The sequence below is a fragment of the Neolamprologus brichardi genome, chromosome 7, assembly GCF_056152115.1.
Source record: "Neolamprologus brichardi isolate AB-2024 chromosome 7, ASM5615211v1, whole genome shotgun sequence".
In the NCBI taxonomy this organism is placed as follows: Eukaryota; Metazoa; Chordata; class Actinopteri; order Cichliformes; family Cichlidae; genus Neolamprologus; species Neolamprologus brichardi.
The window spans coordinates 9,061,813-9,081,703 of record NC_142110.1 but is presented as its reverse complement, the minus strand read 5'-3'; the positions used below and the strand labels follow the sequence as shown (position 1 = coordinate 9,081,703).

The following is a 19,891-nucleotide window of genomic DNA, read 5'->3' as shown; positions in this document are numbered from 1 at the left end:
TAAAAAAAAAAATCTGATAACATTATCATTCAAAATAGAGAAAGATCCAGGCGCTTCGTCTCCGATCATGGCACTGCAAACACGTCCTGAACATCATCTTAAAGTCTTCTCTCTCAGAGGGTTTTTTCTGTCTTAGCTGATGGGAAAACACCTTCCAACGCCTGCAGAGCTGTTACACCCTCTAGTGGATAAAAAAAAAACATGTACCTGGAGGCTAAAAGGTAGAAACCTGAAAAGACCAACTCTGTCCAGTTCACTGGATACTGCACAGAAGAACCTTTTATTCTGTTTGTAGGAACCTTCCTACTGCGATCTATTTAACCAGACATAACAAAACTATTGTACAGACTAAACTTAAAGGACCTTTTTTTAAAAAAACAAAGGTTAATAAAATCTGTCTTCAAACACCAGTCAGGTGCCCCTGTATGAACATTAAGACTTGTCTTTCTTGCTATATTTATTCGTCTGGTTTACAGTGGCCATTATGTATTAGCTCGCCGTACACTGGCTATCATCCAAAGTTTCTGCTGCTTTGCTGCAAAGTTTTTTCTTTCTGTAAGTGCAGTTCATCAGGGGAACACCAAGTGTGATTGATAACTGTTTCAAACCCCTTATATACACAAACATCAGCCTATCTGAGAAACCCAGGCACTTCTGCCCATACCTACATACAAAATCCCACCTCGTGTCTTTCAGCCTGGCATTGGAGCAGGTGATCAGGAACCGCGGGGCCTCTGTTGATGCTGGTGGCATTTAATGTAAACATGACATCATGCCTGGTTGTTTATAATGTAACCCTCTGTTCGAGTTACACATGTGCCTTAATGGGATTTGAGTCAGTGTTATCAAAAGCAACACAAAAACAAGAAATGCAAGTCCAAATGACTCAGATCTTGAATGCAAGGGCTTCCTTGTGTCCTTTTAGCATGAAAGACTGTATGACGGCACAAACTGACATCTACTTATTGATGGAGGTGAGTTACATTCCTGCATTTCCAGGTTACGTTTGCCTCGTGTCGAGCGGCAGTGCTCATATCTCTGTTTACACTGTACACACTGCATCCAAAATCAATTATCTGCTTTACATTTAGTCAAAGTAACCAAGAACTGCTACTGTTTAGAGTAAATACACTCTATGGAGGAGGAAATATCAGATGTATGTGGGTAGAGAAGAAGAAGAAAGAAGCTAATTCAACACATTACTATCAGAGGAAACATGGAAAAGAACCAGATCCTGGGATTAGCTGATGGGTATCTGAAACCACAAGAGGAGTACAGAGCTGAACTTAATGGGGAGGATATGGAGAGTGCTAATGGTGGAACAAGGGAAAGCAAAGGCAGTCCGAACCTGCTGCAGATGCTAAAAGCGGCAGAGGGAGGGCGCAGCAAAGTCGGGACAGAGACAGGTTAGAGGTATCCAAGGTTGTGGCGAAAGAACCGGTTACTGAAGCGCTGAAGACTACCATGGTGAGCAGAGACGGCGCTTTCACTATCTCTATAAAAGTGCCAGGCCCACATAACATCACACATGCACCTGTGACTACACCACGGGGAGCGTGAATGTGCATCCACTCAAGATGTTAAAGATTTTTAGTCGCCATGAATGTTTGACCAGTACGCTCACGCAAATACTGCCCTTGCTTTCCCTTTCTGAAAATGTAAAATGAGAGAGCTAACGAACTGACTCGTGTCATGTCTGATGATTGCAGCATCAAAAGCAGGACCTCTGAATAAATGTTTGTGAAAGAAGGATAAAACATCTTAACGTTTATGGGAACTACTCGTGGGAAGTGTAGGCAAATAAAAAGGGCAGATCTTTTTCAATTACTTAGTACATTTGGCCCTTCCCTGCTCTGACATATCCAAATGTCTCTTTTAAAAAGCATATATATATATATATATATATATATATATATATATATATATATATATATATATATATATATATATGTACACACACACACAAATTTTATTCTTGCGTCGCCACAAAACTGGGCGTATCAGAGATACACCTATGTACAATCAGAAATGGGCAATATATCCTGTTCTTGCTGCCAATCAAGCTCCAAAAATATTGAAGCCCAAAGTTCCTATCATGGCCTCAGTTTTGTTTTAGGTCTTGTGACTTTATAGAGCTGCCCTGTAGCCACAGAAAACAATAACTAACTGTTTCTGCAGGCTCTTGTCTTTTCCGTCACGGTTTAAATCAGTCAAATGCCACTCTAAGAGACTTCAGTAACACTGCAGTGCTGCTTGGTCATTCTGTGGACAGAAAACAATGAATTCATGCTCTATTGTCACATGGCCTCTCATGCTTACCTCTGTAACCCTTTTGTTAAGAGTAATGTTCTTTCCTCTTGACCAGTTCTTCTGTCGTTTTTCTTTATGTTGCAATAACTGCCACCTCCCTGCTGTCCGTTTATTTTAAACTATTTTCATCTGTGGCCTCAAAAAACACTGAGATTTTCTTTCCTTAAATGTCTGTGCTCTTTCCTTAAATCTCACTCTTCATCTTTGTAGTTCCTGTTGTCTGTATTTTCTCAGAATCACACACAGAAAGTCTCACAGAGGTCACATTACTCACTTCCACCTTCTTTTGTCACCTGTTTGGTGAGGGAGTGGCATCAAGCGTCACTTGAACAGCATCGGCTTGCAGCTCTGCAGGGTTCCTGAGAGTCACTGTGCCAGCATGAAGAAAGCGTATAATCTAGTGAATATATCTAAGGCCAAGAATGAGGAGGCGGTGCAGTCCATCTGTATCAAGGTATCACAGCTTTTCTTTCTTTTACAGAGGGCAGCGAGTCGAGGACTTGATGTGTAATTACAAGCTTCAAGCTTTTTTAAGATTAGAGGGTTTAAGCAACATTACATTGGTTATGTTGGTCTTTGTCGATTGCACTGGCATAGAGGAAATGTGTGGTTGGACACAAAGAGATATTTTACACATTAAGATGTAATTCTGAGATTTATTTGAAGAGTATCTGTGCAGTAGCTGGTTTGAATTTGAATGTCCACCTGTCCCTCATTAAGTTAACTTTCACACTGCTCCAAGTCAAAGGTTAATAGCTTTTGTGTTAATGATTGGTGGCTTGTGTAAGTGGCAGCTATTTTCGGAAGGCGGTATTTAAGTTATTTTACGAAACACAATGTTTTCTTATAACCATGTGTTTAAAAAAAAGCCCCCAGACTTTAAAATTCAGCTTTATTTATATTTATTGGTGACTTTTTAATATAATTTATTTTTGTTTGTACCTGGTATTACTACACCCCGTGTACAAAAGCCCTGGACCACTTACAGGAAGTGCTTGGTCAGTTTTTATGGTGATGTTAATGCCCGGGGAGGTTTGAACTCTGCAGTTGTTGACACACTATGCGCCTCAGCAGAGCGGTGATCCTGCTCTGTGACTGTCACGGTCTGTGGGATTTGCTGTGGATTTCCGTTATCTGTGTTGTGTCTTAAATTCTAGTTTCCTTTATGCCTTTTACTGCTAGGCTGCTTTTTGATTCCTCTTAATTTCATGTTTATTTCAGCATGTCATATTTTAGGTCAAGGTTAGGAGTTGTAGAGTTTAGTTACTCGTGTTTTAGACAATTCAGCTCTGATTATGCTTTAATCCCAGTCTGTTATAGAGTTTACTTCCATCTCATCCTCATGTGTCTTTTCTTGTAAAGTTTGTTCAAGTTTCTTATCGATGTTCACTGCCTGTTTTATTTTGCTAGTTAACTGTCTCCTATGTCTTGTCTTTAATTTTACTTTGCCCCCTGCGATTGAGTTGATTGTGTCTGGTTTTCGCCCAGTCACATATGTGAGTAAATATATATATATATAAAGAGAGAGAGAGACAGAGAGACAGAGAGAGAGAGTGCTATCATTCTTTAGTTAAGTGTCTGTTTTGATTAAGGCAGAAGGACCCAAATGCTGGAATCTCAAGGCAAACTTCAAGAAACAACAAAACCTTCATTTAGGTGAAGGATAAAAATCCAAAGAATTCATAGCAAAGTTCAAAATCTTCCTGAGCTCCAGAGGCACATTTTAAGACAAGTTGAACAGACTGAAGGCCTTGTTATACCCTGCAGTGCCTGGCAAACAGCAGCATACAATAATGTTGTCATCAAATCTGCCCTTACTGCCCATCGTCCACCACAGCTGTCTTGAAGACACAAGTGCACAGTTGTGTTAGTTTTTACTGTGAATTTAATGATATATCAGTGCATATACACATTCACTTATACTGAGGGAGCTATTGCAACAGCACAATGGTGTGGTGGTTTGCACTGTTGCCTCAAAGCAAGGTCCTGGGTCAGGGGCTTTCCATGTGGCATTAACATGTTCTCCTTGTGTGACTCTCTCTGAGTACTCCAGCTTCTCCCATACTCCAAGACATGTAGTGGCTTGCAGTGCAATTATTATCTTGCAGTTATATACATAGTAGGTAAGTGCGGCAGAGTGGAGACACCTGGGTAGCAAAACACAGCTGAACTAGACCAGGAGCCAAACTGAAAACAGGCCACAAGAGACAAATGACTATCAAAATACAACAGGAGGTAACATGACAGAGAAACTCCTAACACCTAACTCTCATGTTTTTAAACTTGCTTTTGGTTGATTTTTATGTTTATGTTTTAGCTTCTGTGAAGCACTTTGTGATTTTTATGTTGAAAAGTGCTATATAAATAAGATTTTACTTTACTTTTTTACTTTACAAATACTTAACAAGATACGAGAGACTATAGGAGAATTAAAAAGTAAAACACAAAGTAACACATATCACTCTAAACACAAGACTAGAAACAAAAAAATTAAAAAGAGGCCAAGGCAAAAGAAAATATGAACATCGCAAGAAATTCATCACAGAAATGAAAACTTGAACCACCCACTGAAAATTCTAAACCAAAAACAACCCTAAACTAAATTTAACTTTAACAGTGTTACTAAAACTGTAACCAGACAGAAGATACTTAATATCAAACCCTTTAGCGTTCTGCTCAACCAATTGGTAGAGCACATTTTCAGGCCCTATCTAACTGAGGCTTTCGCTGAAATTGACCTACCTTGTTGAGTCTTTTCTACCAATTGGTTTACATCTGTAATGCCAAAAAAAGTCCACCAGAAGGCACTGTGAATGGAAATTGTTGGCTCTTCTTATACCCCTCCCAACCAGGAAGTCAGAAACAAAAAAACATCCAACATATTTTGAGTGTTTTTGATGAAACTAAGATAGGAAGATATAATTTTTTCTTATATGACAGTGTTAGAGGACTTACTAAACATATGTATTTCACTTGACAGCATTTAAAAAATTAAATTAAATGTTTAATAATTTTTTTAAAAAGTGGTCAACCAAACGGTTGATTTGTCCCTTTATGGTGCTACTTCTAACATAACCTAAATGTTATTAAAACTTATTATTTGCCATAAAATCAGACCACTAGACCCATTTTCTTTATCCATTGCTATTGATAAATCACATTAAGTGTTAGCACAGCAAGAATATGCTGAAATAATTTCCTCAGTAAGTCATTTTTGTAACTTTCTGAGTTAATATTATTAAATATTGTAAAAATCAAGAATAACATGTGGAAATCACAAATATCACAACTGATTACCTTTTAACCAAATTACAGTAGCTGGTAAATTAATATTACTAAGTTCTCAAAATTATAATTTCATGTTTAAGTACTATATGGACGCTAAACAATTATATGGCTAAAAATCACATAGTCCTGTGGCATGATACTCATGTATACTCAGTTTTGGTCATGTATGACCAAACTGCACCAGTGGAGCTCCCCTGATGGCAGACAAAGACCCGTTGAAGAAGGGCCATGGAGCCTGTTATTACAGGTCTGATGAAGGTCTGATTGTGGTGGTGGTGGCCAGAGGGCCCGGTGGCGCCAGTGTCCGGCAGCCTCGCCTCTGTCAGTCACTCTTTCATCGGTCAAACGGTGGAGCAAAGAGCCCAATGCAAAGACCAATGCCCATCACTCATCCCTGTATATAATTAGCATATGGGAGGAATTCAGCTTTCTGATATGCTATTACACCTGTATAAGACAAGTTATAAGTTACAAGTTAAGGAGATGGCATATTCCACTGTTCGGATACATCCTTGACTTGAATACCTGGTCTACAAGAGGGACTGTGCCCTACTGGACCAGAAACCGTTGGCTCTCAAAAGGTTTCCACCTGGCTGTGTCTGAACCACGTTAACAAGCCAGCATCTAGAGTTGGACGACCATGATTCAGCTCTCCAAGACCACAGAATCAATGCTACACCCTAAGACCCCGACAACCAAAACCACAAGCAGATGTGCTTGATTTGCACTGTTTTTATTTGATTTTGATTTTGCACAGTAGCTTTCAATCAGAAGTGGCCTGAGTGTGAGTATTTTGTGCTGTAGCACATTTTTTCACATGCAAAAAAAAACGATGTATTTTGTTGTTTGATATAATACTTTCCTTTGATGGAATGAAAACAGCAATGTTCACTGGCATGCTACTAGAAATAAACTGTATCCAATGCCCTGGATAGTTTTTGTTATTAATTTAATTATAATTTGGCCTTTTTTAATTGTATTATCTAATGTACTTGTATTTGCATGACATTTCATACTTTTACCATTAAGTGACATCTCGACCGTTTGGTAGAGATCAATATTTTAAAAACTACAGGGTCTATTGAAAAAAAATACATTGATTGTGGTTATTACTCACCCAAATCAATAAGAAATGCAAACAAAAAAAAATCCATTGTTTTTTCTTGGTGTGGACCTCAAAGGGTTAATTCAAAGTTAAAAACCACAAAACGCACAGTTCTGAATCAGTGTTTTAGCATCTGCATACTCTTCCTGTGTCCTACTTGTGTTCCCTGGGTGGATCTCTGGTTGCCACTTGGTTGGGCTTGCTGCCCCTTACGTAACAAAGCTCGTCCTTTGTTTTTCTTTTGTTGTCCGCTTCAGAGAACTGTGTTTGGTTTCTCTTTCACACCATTCATTAGAGTGTCTTTACTTTCATGGCACTTCATGGCTCAGTTGCTGTGGTCTCTAAACACTTCCACTTTGCAATAATACCACTTGTGGGATATCTCAGAGGGAGGAAATTTCACAAACTGACTTGTTGCAATGGTGGCATCCTGTTACAGTACCACACCCTAATTTAGCAAGCTCTTAAGAACAATTCATGCTTTTATAAATGTTTGCACAGGGAGAGCGCACGGCTAGGTGCTGGATTTTATATACCTAATCTCAGAGATTATGAGGTGTGACCCAGTACTGTTGCCCATAAAGTGTATATTTAAACCAGATCAGCAAAGTTTACTAATGTTGTTAATGTTGACAAGAGACCTTTGCCAAACAAAGTATTTAAATGAGGCATGCTTGTCACAGTCTGGCGGAGGCAGACTGTATGGAGTGAACAAACTAAAACAAACAACAACAAAAAACCTGGACATGAAACTTGGAAACATGGTGTGGAGAACGTGACGTGAACAACAGACGACCTGACAAAGAATGAACAGAAACACGCAGACTAAGGCTACGTCCACACGTACCCGGGTATTTTTGAAAACGCAGATTTTTCTATGCGTTTGCACCTTTCGTCCACACGTAAACGGCGTTTTTGGTCACTGAAAACGGAGATTTTTAAAAACTCCGGCCAGGGTGGATATTTTTGAAAACTCCGTTTTTGCATTTACGTGTGGACGAGAAAAACGGAGAAAACGGAGAAAACGCAGCGTCAAAGGTTCTGCTTCTATGCCCCAGCTTTGTTTACTTTTTCCCACCGAGGCTTCTAGACTTCTGATTGGCCAACATTTCTACACGGTTAGGAATATATCGCCACCTGTTGCTTTGGCATGTTCCTAGCAGCGTTTTCCTTCATTTCTGCCTTTACATGTGGACGGGATTATTTTTTAAAACAAAAACAGAAAATCTCCGTTTTCAAAAATACCCGTGTACGTGTGGACGTAGCCTAAATACACACATGGGGAAACAGCTGACACTAGTCTGACATAACGAGACAAAGGAAGCAAAGCTGACTACACTGACATAGGACACAGACCTTCAAAATAAAACAGGAGACATGAGACGCAGACATGACAATATAAACTTGACAACATAAGACACGCAGCATGAAACACACAAAGGGAGAGGGAAACTTAAATACAGGGGTAGAAAACACAAAGGGAATCTAATAAACAAATGAACTTAGCTACCCTAAAGAACTTAAACATAACATCCAAATAAACTAAAACTCAAAACGCTGGGTCAACAGACCAGGAACTTGACAATGCTGGGCTGTTTTAAATCAGCAAGTTTATGAAATAAATGTTCATGTATGTGCACTGTATTTCATTCATTGAAGAATTTGACGTGTAGAGGAGTGGCATCGTGAGAGTGGACAGTCTGTCACAGCAGCTCCTGTAGTTTTCTCAGTAATTTCCCTTGTGAGATCGATAATCTGTCTGTCTGTCTTACTTACTTTAGTTTAATGGACCTCAGGGTGTCCAGTCTCTTTCCATGACTGCCTGCCCTGACTTAGTATTTTTGCCATTATAAAATTTATTTGGATTCTAGATTTCTTCTTGCGCCCTCAGTCTAGTTTAAATGTGTGGTTACGTTGGGGAATTTAAAAAATATTACCCTGCCTGGACTTAAAGATACCTGGAATTAAACTGTATCACATGTAATGAAAAGAAAGATTTTTTTTTCAGGAACGTAAACCCAGACCAATGCTTTTTTAAATGTGCAATATAAAAACCATAGGCTACCATCATTAAATACATGGCAAACCAAAACAATTCTGCGTAACACTGTAGGAGTTCTGAGATGAGATTAGAAACCTGAACTCGTGCTTCACTAAGCTTTCCTGAAGGCAGACACCTTTTCCATGTATAATATCTTTTTCATATCTTTGCTTTGTGTCATAAAAAACATATGTGTTAATCGCTTCTGTCTTGTTGTTTTTAGTTGCATGACTGCTGTGTTTCAGCTATGAGTGCAGTTTCTTGCTTTTTTCTTCTTTTTTGCTCTTGCTTTGCAGTTGTTGTTTTCTCCTTCTGTGGTGTTTGAAAGCAGCTGACAAGTTATGACAGCTAATAACAGAATTGAAACAAGTTAGCCAAACCCTGCAATTACTTTAGGAGCTATATGTTGCTGTATTTTTTACATTAGAAAAAATAAGCACCCTCTCCTTTACTGTAACGCATCTCACAAGGTGCTAATGTTCCCATTTGAGGCTTATTAAGGATCAAGTTTGCAAAAAACAGAAATATGTTACATTTTCCAGAATGCAATCAAATGATATCTTAAATGCAAAGCTTCAAACACTTGAGGTCAGCGTGTGGGCGTGTTGGTCTTGGTGGGTGTGCACATATGTAAGAGAAAGAACAAAAGCAGGAAAGAAAATCTGCCATCCACAGAAAAGCTGACGACAGGTGGTGAGCCTTCAGTGAGGCTGAGCTGTAGGTTTAAGTCTACGCGTGCAGCCAGGGAGCAGACATGGCCAAGTGGGATTCCTGTGGCAGCAGCCCAGCCTTCAAACAGCCACACTGGATGGTGAGATTGCAACAGATACAGAGAGAAATAGAAAGATTAATGACACAGATAGGCTGTGAGAAGAGAGTTAAAAGAAAGTTGGTGTTTTATGAGCAAATGTATCTGCTTTCACTGCCGCATCTATCTGCTTCAAACAGAGAGGAAAAAACTTTTGTGACCTGCTGAGAGGTAAAACTGAAATATTTGGTATCTGTCTTTTTGAGCCTGTCTGTGATTTCCTTTTATGATTCTTCAGCAAATACCATTCACTGGCCAGAAGCAAGAATTCAACAGACCTCCCACAAGGACTGTTCGGTCCATGTCTCAGTCATCTACGGATAGCTTCGCTTCAGGTATGGAAACATGAAAACAGACACGCTGTTAAGTCTAATCACATGTCTCTGATATATAAACTGAGCTGTTTTTTTGATCCCAGCATCGCAAACCGAGGATTAACCCTGTTGGCCAAACCTTAATTAAAGTGGAAAGTCTTCTGCAGAATTAGGCCTCATTAATTTGGTCCTAATCTGCTCCATGAGCCTTTCTCAAACATGTCAGTCACTGCCAGAGTATGTGCAGACTTCAAAGAGATCAGAGAAAAGAATCACCTAGTTATCAACAAGATAAGGCTGGAAAACCTGAGCCAAAGAATCATGTGTTTCTGTAATACTCCTTCATGCGTCAGCCAGATGATTTGTCTCACATAGTCTAAATTGTGTGTTGCAGTGCACAGTGACACCTCTGATGATGAGTCTTCTCCTCGAGACAAGCTTCAGAAATCCACCAAAGGCCCGTCTGACTTCTGCATCAAAAACATCAGTCAGGCTGATTTTGGACGCAAAGAAATAGAAATGGCAGAGCAAGGTACGCCAATACCAACGGCCTTCAAACCACAGTTTATGTAGAAGTTACAATATAACGGTAAAATGAATGTTACTGCCCATTTAAAGAGGCTTTGTAGAGAAATGCACAAGAGGAGGATCTAAGGCTGTCCTGGTTTTTGTGTCTTGATTCTCATCTGTGATATTTAGAAATGCCAGCTCTGATGAACCTGAGGAAAAGGGCAGGTGGGGAGAAACCGCTGACTGGAGCCAAAGTAGTGGGCTGCACACACATCACTGCACAGACAGCGGTCAGTTCAACACACACACTGCTGTCAAATAAAGAAACAAGCACTGACAGAAATTTACTAAGTGCCAAATACAGATCTGGTTTGTTTCTTTAAATAAAGAGAAGAATATCACTATTTAGATTTTATTTTATTTCTATATTGCATATTATCCACAGTGCATCATATAATTCTGCATTAGCACCACTTCAGTGTCTAGAACCGGCCTCTGTGTGTTTATGGTGTCCTGCAGGTGCTGATTGAGACTCTGGCTGCGTTGGGGGCGCAGTGTCGCTGGGCGGCTTGTAACATTTTCTCGACTCAGAATGCTGTGGCGGCTGCTCTGGTTAAAGCAGGTACAGCTTCTGCACAAGCTCCTGGTTTTACTCTTCCTCCCTCTTACTTTTTTGACCTTCACACATTTTTCATGCCACTTCCCTTCTCAGGCATCTCAGTGTTTGCGTGGAGAGGAGAATCGGAGGATGAGTTCTGGTGGTGTATTGACCATTGTGTCGGCACTGAGACCTGGCAGCCCAACATGGTATGATGATCGACTCTGCTTACACGTCACATAGCTTCCCCTAGAAGTACACAGTCTCCAGTTCTTATGGCAGTTCTCATTTTGATGGAGAGAGACAGGCTAGCAACCAAAAATAAACCAGAAAAAACACAATACATACAAGTTATAAACTGATTTGCATGTCATTGAGTCAAAGGAGCTTGCAAAGAAAAGCGTCTGGACTTCTTTAAGTTACTTGAAGACGTTTCACCTCTCATCCGAGAGGCTTCTTCAGTTCTAAGGTCAAAAGGTGGAGAGTCCCAGATATAAACCTAGTGGGAGTGTCCCCCCACAGAGGGACAAAAGGACCCCCTGATGATCCTCTAATCGCCTGAGCCAAGGTGTGGAACTGGGTGTAGGTCCCAATCAGCCAGAGTTTCGGGTGAGTTTATTGTGAAACCTGGCCCCACCTTATCATGCGAATTCCTGAGGTCAGATGGCCCAGGATGTGAGTGGGCGTTAAGTCGTCTGGGAAGGGATCTCAAAACTGGATTATAGATGGCAGAGAGTTGGTGTCGTAAACCACCGCCTCTGTTCAAAGATGGTCGCTCACAGTGGACATAGATGGCTTTCACTCCTCTTTCAAACCATCTGTCCTCTCTGTCCAAAATGTGAACATTGGCATCCTCGAAAGAGTGTCCTTTATCCTTAAGATGCAGATGGACAGCTGAGTCTTGTCCTGTGGAGGTGGCTCTTCTGTGTTGTGCCATGCGCTTGTGAAGTGGCTGTTTTGGTCTCTCCAATGTAGAGGTCTGGGCATTCCTCGCTGCACTGTACGGCATGCCGTACAGTGCAGCCGCCCAGGTTTCACAATAAACTCACCCGAAACTCTGGCTGATTGGGACCCACACCCAGTTCCACACCTTGGCTCAGGCGATTAGAGGATCATCAGGGGGTCCTTTTGTCCCTCTGTAGGGGGACACTCCCACTAGGTTTATATCTGGGACTCCCCACCTTTTGACCTTAGAACTGAAGAAGCTTCTCGGATGAGAGGTGAAACGTCTTCAAGTAACTTAAAGAAGTCCAGACGCTTTTCTTTGTAAGCTCCTTTGACTACGATGACCTGGATGACTGAGAACCTTCACAGACATGTCATTGAGTGAAATAAGTATTTCATAACCAAGATGAGATTTGATACTTGGTGGAGAACCCTTTGTTGGCAAACACAGTGGTAAAGTTTTTCTTGTAGCTGGTCAAAACCACACCACAGCACTTTTCTGTATCATTTAAAAAGACAGGCCTGCACACGTGGCTTCTTGAACACGAGGACCTTGCGGGCACTGCGAGATTTCAGTCCATTACCCCATAGTGTGTTACCAATGGTGTTTTTGGTGAGTGTGGTTCCTACTAACTTCAGATCACTAACAAGTTCCTCCGATATAATTTTGGGATGATTCACCACCTTTTTCGTGATTATCTCACCTCATGAGGCAAGATCTCCCGTGGAGCTCCAAACCGAGAGCAACTAGTGATCATTTTATATTTCTTCCACTTTCGAATAATCACACCAGCAGTTGTTGTCTTCGAACCACGCTTCTTGCTGATGGACTTGTAGGCCATTCCAGACTTGTGCAGATACTTCTTAAGATCAGAATTATCTGTAATTGATTGATTATAATCTGTGTGCTATATGGACTCACAACCAGCATGAATTACGGCAGGGTTGTAGGGGAGCATTTCACTCAGTGTGGGGTTTTTTGTTATTTTTTCTTGATCTTTTATTGATATTCTGTCTCTCTCCAGTAAAATGAAATTACCATAAAAATTAAACACTGTTCATTTATTTCTAAGTGAGCAAACTTACAAATTCAACAAGAGGTTGAATATTTATTTTCCCTCACTGTATGCATAATGTGTCCTGTTTTTTCAAAGCAGGTCTATTATGCACATTTCCAGCTCTATATCCTTAGCTATGTTTTCCTGCAGCCTCATCTGGTGTCTTAAGATAAACTTCTTTGAGCTAACTTTCTTCTAAATGTTGGCTTTAACCTGATAGCTTCACGTGCACATTCTCTTAAGAGAGATTAATGTAATATTTAAACATACATTTCAGGAGGAGTGTATTTGTACTCACATCCTCTGTGGTATTTCAGAAGATACTGTTCGTGTTTGAAGACTTTTTGCAGCCTCAGATCTTAAACGCCGTTAGTATTTCAAATATAATTAATACTTGGTAAACTGTTCCTTTACACTCAAATTTTCAATGTAATTTATTGGAATTTATTGGAATCTTAATAAATAATTATTTGAATACATAAACCTTTGATTTTATATATTTCAGATGCATTTTATTCAAAATTATTGCTTCATGTTTATGTGGGCCAAGAACCATTTGACCTACAATTCAGTGTGTTAGCTACAAATGCTGCCATGAAGGTGCCTCGAGCTTGTTTTTCTTATTATTCCCAGATCCTGGATGACGGTGGTGACTTGACTGACTGGATCTATAAGAAGTATCCGGAACTGTTTAAGAATCTCAAAGGTGTTGTGGAGGAAAGCATCACAGGGATCTATCGGTGAGTGTAAACACGAAGCTCGAATGACTTTAAGGTTACAAAGTCAATCTGCAGCTCACGTGGGTGTTTCTGTGCCTCTGATTCAGGTTGTACCAACTGTCAAAGGCAGGCAAACTGTCTGTACCTGCTATGAATGTCAACGATTCGGTGACCAAACAGAAGTTTGACAACCTGTACTTCTGCAAGGAGTCTGTACTGGAAGGGTAATTAATCCTGTTGCGACTATTGGAGATTATGTATCGGAATTTCAGGAGCAGGACCACGCCTCCAAACACGCTCCTTCCGGTTGTCATCTATATAGGTTGACAAACTGTCTGTCAAACCTAAAATGAGGTCATGGGCCCAGCTAGTGAATAAACAGATAAAAACACCAGCATAGCAGCAAACTGACCATGGTCAACTCTGCTTCCAGGCTGAAGCGGACCACTGACATCATGTTTGGAGGAAAGCAGGTGGTGGTGAGTGGATATGGCGAGGTTAGTGGGATATAAAGTGTTTGCCCCGTGAAATAACCCACATTTAAGCCACTCGGCCGGACTGTGTTGAATTTCTTTTTCTCGTAGGTTGGAAAAGGCTGCTGCGCTGCCCTAAAAGCACTGGGTGCTATAGTGTATGTCACAGAAGTGGATCCTATCTGTGCCCTTCAGGCCTGGTATGAATAGAAGAAGCTTTTATCAACCAAGATGTGAAGTGTTCCCTCCTCTTACGCCACACCATGAAAAAAACCATGATGAAATACTGTTTTAACCCTGTCCTCTTATCCCCCACTCCACTCAGCATGGATGGCTTCAGAGTAATTAAACTGAGTGAAATAGTCAGACATATAGACATGGTCATCACCTGCACAGGTGACTGCTGTCATCCTATGATTAATACTTTTTTTTTAAAAAACAAAACAATCAAAATATTATTTTTAATTAATATTTATTTTTCATCTTTTTTTTTTATTGCTGCTTCTCTGCAGGGAATAAAAATGTTGTGATGAGAGAACATCTGGACAAAATGAAGAATGGCTGCATAGTCTGCAACATGGGACACTCCAGCAGTGAGATAGATTTGGTAAAGACAGATGTTGTGTGTGCGTGTATAGGCCTCTATATGTGAATGATTTGGCGTTAAACTATAGATTCCTATGTCTCAGGCTGGTCTGCGGTCTTTAGATCTGAAGTGGGTGCATGTGAGACCTCGGGTGGACCACGTCATCTGGCCTGATGGCAAGAGAATTGTTTTGCTGGCAGAGGTGAGGATACTCTGTTCTTCTAATGAGGCCCAAATCATGTAAGGACTTTAAATGTGTGACCTTGAAGTACACTGCTTATTTAGCAAGAGAAATATGCGCTCTTCTTAATGTATTATAAGGAACAGATGGATGAATCTGAGAGATTTTGAGATAGAAATAGAGAGAAATTCAGAAAAGAAAAGCAGCAATTATGATATAAAGACCAGGTGTGTATCCTCCAAAACTAAATAATACCATCAGACAGCACAGGAAGACCATTCGCGTACGCTGTGCTTTAAACTGGGGGCTCATACTACACTAATCATAACATTATCCTGTTTAGTACATACAAACCACAGCTCAATTGGGATGAAATATTATTTCAAATGGTTGTAATCATAGCCGCTCTTACGTGATTTGTTTTCATTTAGCATTGACTTTCCTCTCAGGGTCGTTTGCTGAATCTGAGCTGCTCTACCGTGCCCTCATTTGTCCTCTCCATCACTGCCGCTACCCAGGTAAGAAAACAGATTTACAAAGTGGTTATTCTTTTCTAAATGCATCACAGCAGCTCTGTCAGTCATTAGGCTGCTCGCAGTCACTTTTAGTTAACGTTCGCTGTTATGTTTCAGGCCATGGCTCTCATAGAGCTGTACAATGCCCCAGAAGGAAGATACAACAAGGATGTCTACCTGCTGCCAAAGAAGATGGGCAAGTTACAATACTCTGTTACAATAGTTTGATGCTCACTTTTAAAAGCTCAGGTTTAGACTGCTCTATATACTCAGTTTCAAGTTGTTTTGGCAACTCTTGCTTCTGCATGATGTCCCTACAGATAGAATGAACAGGAATGTGTAGTACATTAACTCAAGTGCTTTCCTCAAGTACAGGTTTAATCTTCTTGTACTTTAGTATTTCTGTGTAGTGTATCTGCATTGTGCTAATTACTTCCAACCGGTTGCAGCAGACTCCCTGAGTTCTGCTGCTGCATTCTTCATGTTAAAAAGGAGTTTTTCCCTCCCACTGTGGCCAAGTGCTTGCACATGTTGGTTGTAGGGTTTTTACCTTTTAATATAAAGTGTCTTGAGGACTGTTGTTGTATTTGGTGCTATACAATTAAAACTGAATTTAATTTAATTACTTTCTCTTTCTATTCCACAGCTGTTAATGTATCTTATACTCGATACTAAGCTTTAGTTACTTACCATTTTGTATTGAAAATCTACAATATATAAGTGATATACCTGTCACGATCCTGGGTCTTATGACCCAGCATTTTGAGTTTTAGTTCATTTTGATGTTTATAGTTTATGTTTAAGCTCATTAGATTTCTATGTTCATTTGCTTATTATATTCCCCTTGTGTTTTCAACCCTTGTGTTAAGTCTCCTTTATCCTTCATGTGTTTCATGTCTGTTTCTTATGTTGTCAAGTTCATGTAGTCATGTCAGTGTTTCATTGTTTCCTATTTTATTTTGAAAGAGGTCCTGTGTTTCGGTGCTCTGTTTTGCTCTTTCCCTGTGAGCGTCGTTATGTTCATGTTGTGTCTACTTTGCCTTTCTGTCCCATGTTTCAGCTCCCTATGTTCTGTCTCAGTTGCTGTTAAGTTTACATGTTTTGAGTTCAGTCAGTGTGTTTCCTGTTTTACTTCGAAGGTCCACGTCTCATGTGAATGTTTCTAGTTTTGCTTCCCTTGTCTCGTCCAGCCTGATTACTCCCAGCTGTGCTCTCCTTCTGTGTCTCATTCCCTCGTTATCCCTCTGTGTATTTAAGCCCTGTGTTTCTCTTTGTCAGTGTCGTAGTCTCCCTCATGGCTGTGTTTCCCTGTGTGTTAGTTATCCATGTCCCAGTTTAGTTTAGTTATATTTTTCGTGCCATTCTGCAATAAAGCAGCTTTTTGAGTTTAATTCCGGTGTGGTGAGTTTTGCGTTTGGGTCCTTCTCCTGCCTGGACACAGCCGAAACATGACAATACCTGTAATACAGTCATTAAAAAGTTACTAAATTAAAATGCATATCAATGAATTAATAATTATGATCTAATAATATAAAGTATTGGTTGTGGAAAAGTGCCATTCTACATAATGACTACATTTACTTTAGTGTTACTAGATACTTTAAATATGTTTTTTATATTATATAGCATGAGAACTATTAAGCTACTTAAATGGGATTTAATTTAATTTAAGTAAAAAAAAAAGTCTAAATACTTTTTTGCACTTTGCAAAACAACTATCCAACACAAAATCAAGCTCAAATTCAAGCTTGAAAATATTCACATAATACATTTGTTATGGGTCTCAGGGCTGCACATAAGCCTGAAAATCATATCAAATGTTTTATAGACCATTATAATTTTATTTGTCATTAATTATTCTTTTTCCTGTTTTATCAGTATAGCCAAGAAGGAAATTAAGGTGTGATAATCTTCGTGTCTCCATATTTTCAGATGAATACGTGGCCAGCCTTCACCTGCCGATATTTGACGCACACCTCACAGAGTTGTCAGATGATCAGGCCAAGTACATGGGCATCAGCAAACACGGACCCTTCAAACCAAACTATTACAGGCAAGTAAACTTCTCTCTCTCACGTAGACAAATACTACCACACATTTTAACGTTTAATGTTTCTGATCTTTTTTTGTTTTTTGTTATTACAGGTATTAATGTTTTGCTCACAAAATTGACGGACAGACGCTCTTCAGAAAAGCTGCTGTGAAAACAGGAGCGCTGACGCCCTCTACAGTCTGAAGCTTTACAGAGTGTATCTGAAGCAACAGCATATTAAGACTGACTTTTCTGTATTCCTATGTATTGTACACTGTTCCAGATTTTCACATTGTCCACAGTAACATAATTTAATCAGTATGATGTCTTAATTCGAAAGGGAGGAAACGAAAAACTGTTCTGAATGGGACGGAGTTACTTTTCTATCAGCTGAATGGAGTACCTGAAAACGTACTCTTGTCACATCACCTAAAATCCCCATCCTTTTCTAACATTTAGATAAATTAATTTTAACTAACAGGCAAGTTGTTAGACTTTTGTACATATAAATATAAAATAATTATTATAATAAAAAATACATTTTACTCTTTCTGCATTTCTGCTTTATAACTTGAAAACACCAAAACCACCAATGAACTTTCTAACTTATAAACCATAGAACAACTTAATGAACACTATTTGACTTATTTGTATTGATAGATACAGTTGCAGTTGTGTACAACCTTGTATATTCAGGTTTGTTTGTGGTTTCCAAGAATTAAAATATATAGTAAATGGGCTGGTTCTGCCTCATTCACAAAAGCCATGTTTCCCCTTCACGCTAGTGCTTTCTATTTAACATTCACACACCAAAAAAATGCACCTGAGAGCAACTTGGGGTTCAAACTTTAGTTGCCAGGGATTGCACTACCAGCTTAACAATTTAGCCAGAGCTTGACAAAGACTGTGCACTGTGAGTTTCACCCACTAGGAGGAGGAATAGTAACATTATCGTTTGGTAAGCTATGGTCCTAATTGCTTGCATGTGTCACTGTCAGAGCCTTCAGTGCTGCTATCCTTGTATGAGTATCTGAAACGTGTGTGTGTGTGTGAGAGAGAGAGAGAGAGAGAGAGTGAGAGAGTGTGTGAGTGCGTGATTGTGCACACGCACGTGCATGTACTTGTTTTGCTAATACTGTGCTTTGGGGACATGAAGCCACACAGTCACAGTATGTGGGCTACCTCCATTGTGAGGTCAATAAGTCCCCATAACATATATCACAAAATTTTAAGTTGAAGGCTTTTCTAAAGATTAGGGTAAGAGTGCAGTACTGTAACTTGATGGAATGTATTACTATACTAAATTCAGTAATTACCTTAAAGTTGTATTTATCTTGTTACTTGTGCCACAAAGATTCTTCAGATATCTGCATGCCAGGTCGATAGAAAAAAAATCATAAAGCAAACATGCATTTTTTTTCCCTGCACGGTTGCACTACACTCAGATGCTTTCATTTTGTGTGCTGGAGGAGGAAAATTGTGGAGCAGTACAGAGACACAGCTTTTCAGGAACAGAAATATAGACAGCACTTTTATTTTTATTCCAGAAAAAGGACAAAAGTGTGATGGTAACGGGCAAACTGTTGCCAGGACAGAAACAATCACAATAAGGTCAAACAAAAGTAAAGATTTTTTTAATCTTTACTTTTGTTGTCACACCTTCATGTTCATATGTAAATACTAAAAGAAAGATTGTATGTGTGTCTTCATTAGGATAGGGATTCATGTTGGTATTAGTGTGTGGGACTGTAGCCTAAAGTTTTATATTGTTACTTGATAGTTATGAGACAATGCATTTGAGGTCATTTTATGGAGTAATGAGAAAGTACTGTAGTGAGTAGTGTATTTACAATTTACTTTGTACTTGGGGAACATGGGAAACATAGAAACCCCAACAATTAGACCCCATATGAGCACTTTGGCTTGCTAATATAAAGCCCCCAGCAGCCCTTACTTATTGCAACATAACTAAGGGAGGATTCAGTGTCACCCTAACTATATGCTTTAATAAAAAGGAAAGTTTTAAGATTAATCTTAAAAGTAGACAGGGTGTATTTCTCCAAAATCCAAATTGGAAGCTGGTTTTCACAGAAGAGGGGCCTGAAAGTTGAAGGCTCTGCCTCCCATTCCCACAGGGATAGACCTAGAGGAAATAACGAATGGGAGATGTAAACATTTGCACTGCCATTTACAAAAACCTTTGTTGGAAGATAAAACGCAAATATTTACTGTAGACTGCCTTAAAGTTGGGTTATGTTGCTTTCCAGCAAGATTAGAAGCATGGCTGGAAAGGTCAATGGTAAATGGACTTGTTCTTAAATAGCATATTTAACTATAAATAAACTATATGTAGTTTGTTGCTCAATCTGTCCTGTAATTATAACACATAAAAATTTTGTTGATTTGCA

At 39.5% G+C, this 19,891-nt stretch overlaps 1 pseudogene across 1 annotated transcript; it reads left to right on the top strand.

Annotated features, from left to right (window-relative positions):
- The first annotated feature begins 1,216 nt into the window (after positions 1–1,216).
- Positions 1,217–18,014, top strand: LOC102786167 (S-adenosylhomocysteine hydrolase-like protein 1; annotated as a pseudogene). The gene is made up of 17 exons (XR_015719341.1): positions 1,217–1,467; positions 9,791–9,887; positions 10,261–10,398; positions 10,566–10,666; positions 10,896–10,998; positions 11,089–11,183; positions 13,611–13,717; positions 13,804–13,920; positions 14,130–14,193; positions 14,281–14,369; positions 14,495–14,565; positions 14,682–14,776; positions 14,859–14,957; positions 15,386–15,454; positions 15,569–15,647; positions 17,384–17,504; positions 17,597–18,014. The product of XR_015719341.1 is annotated as an S-adenosylhomocysteine hydrolase-like protein 1 (transcript).
- Positions 18,015–19,891: the final 1,877 nt, after the last annotated feature.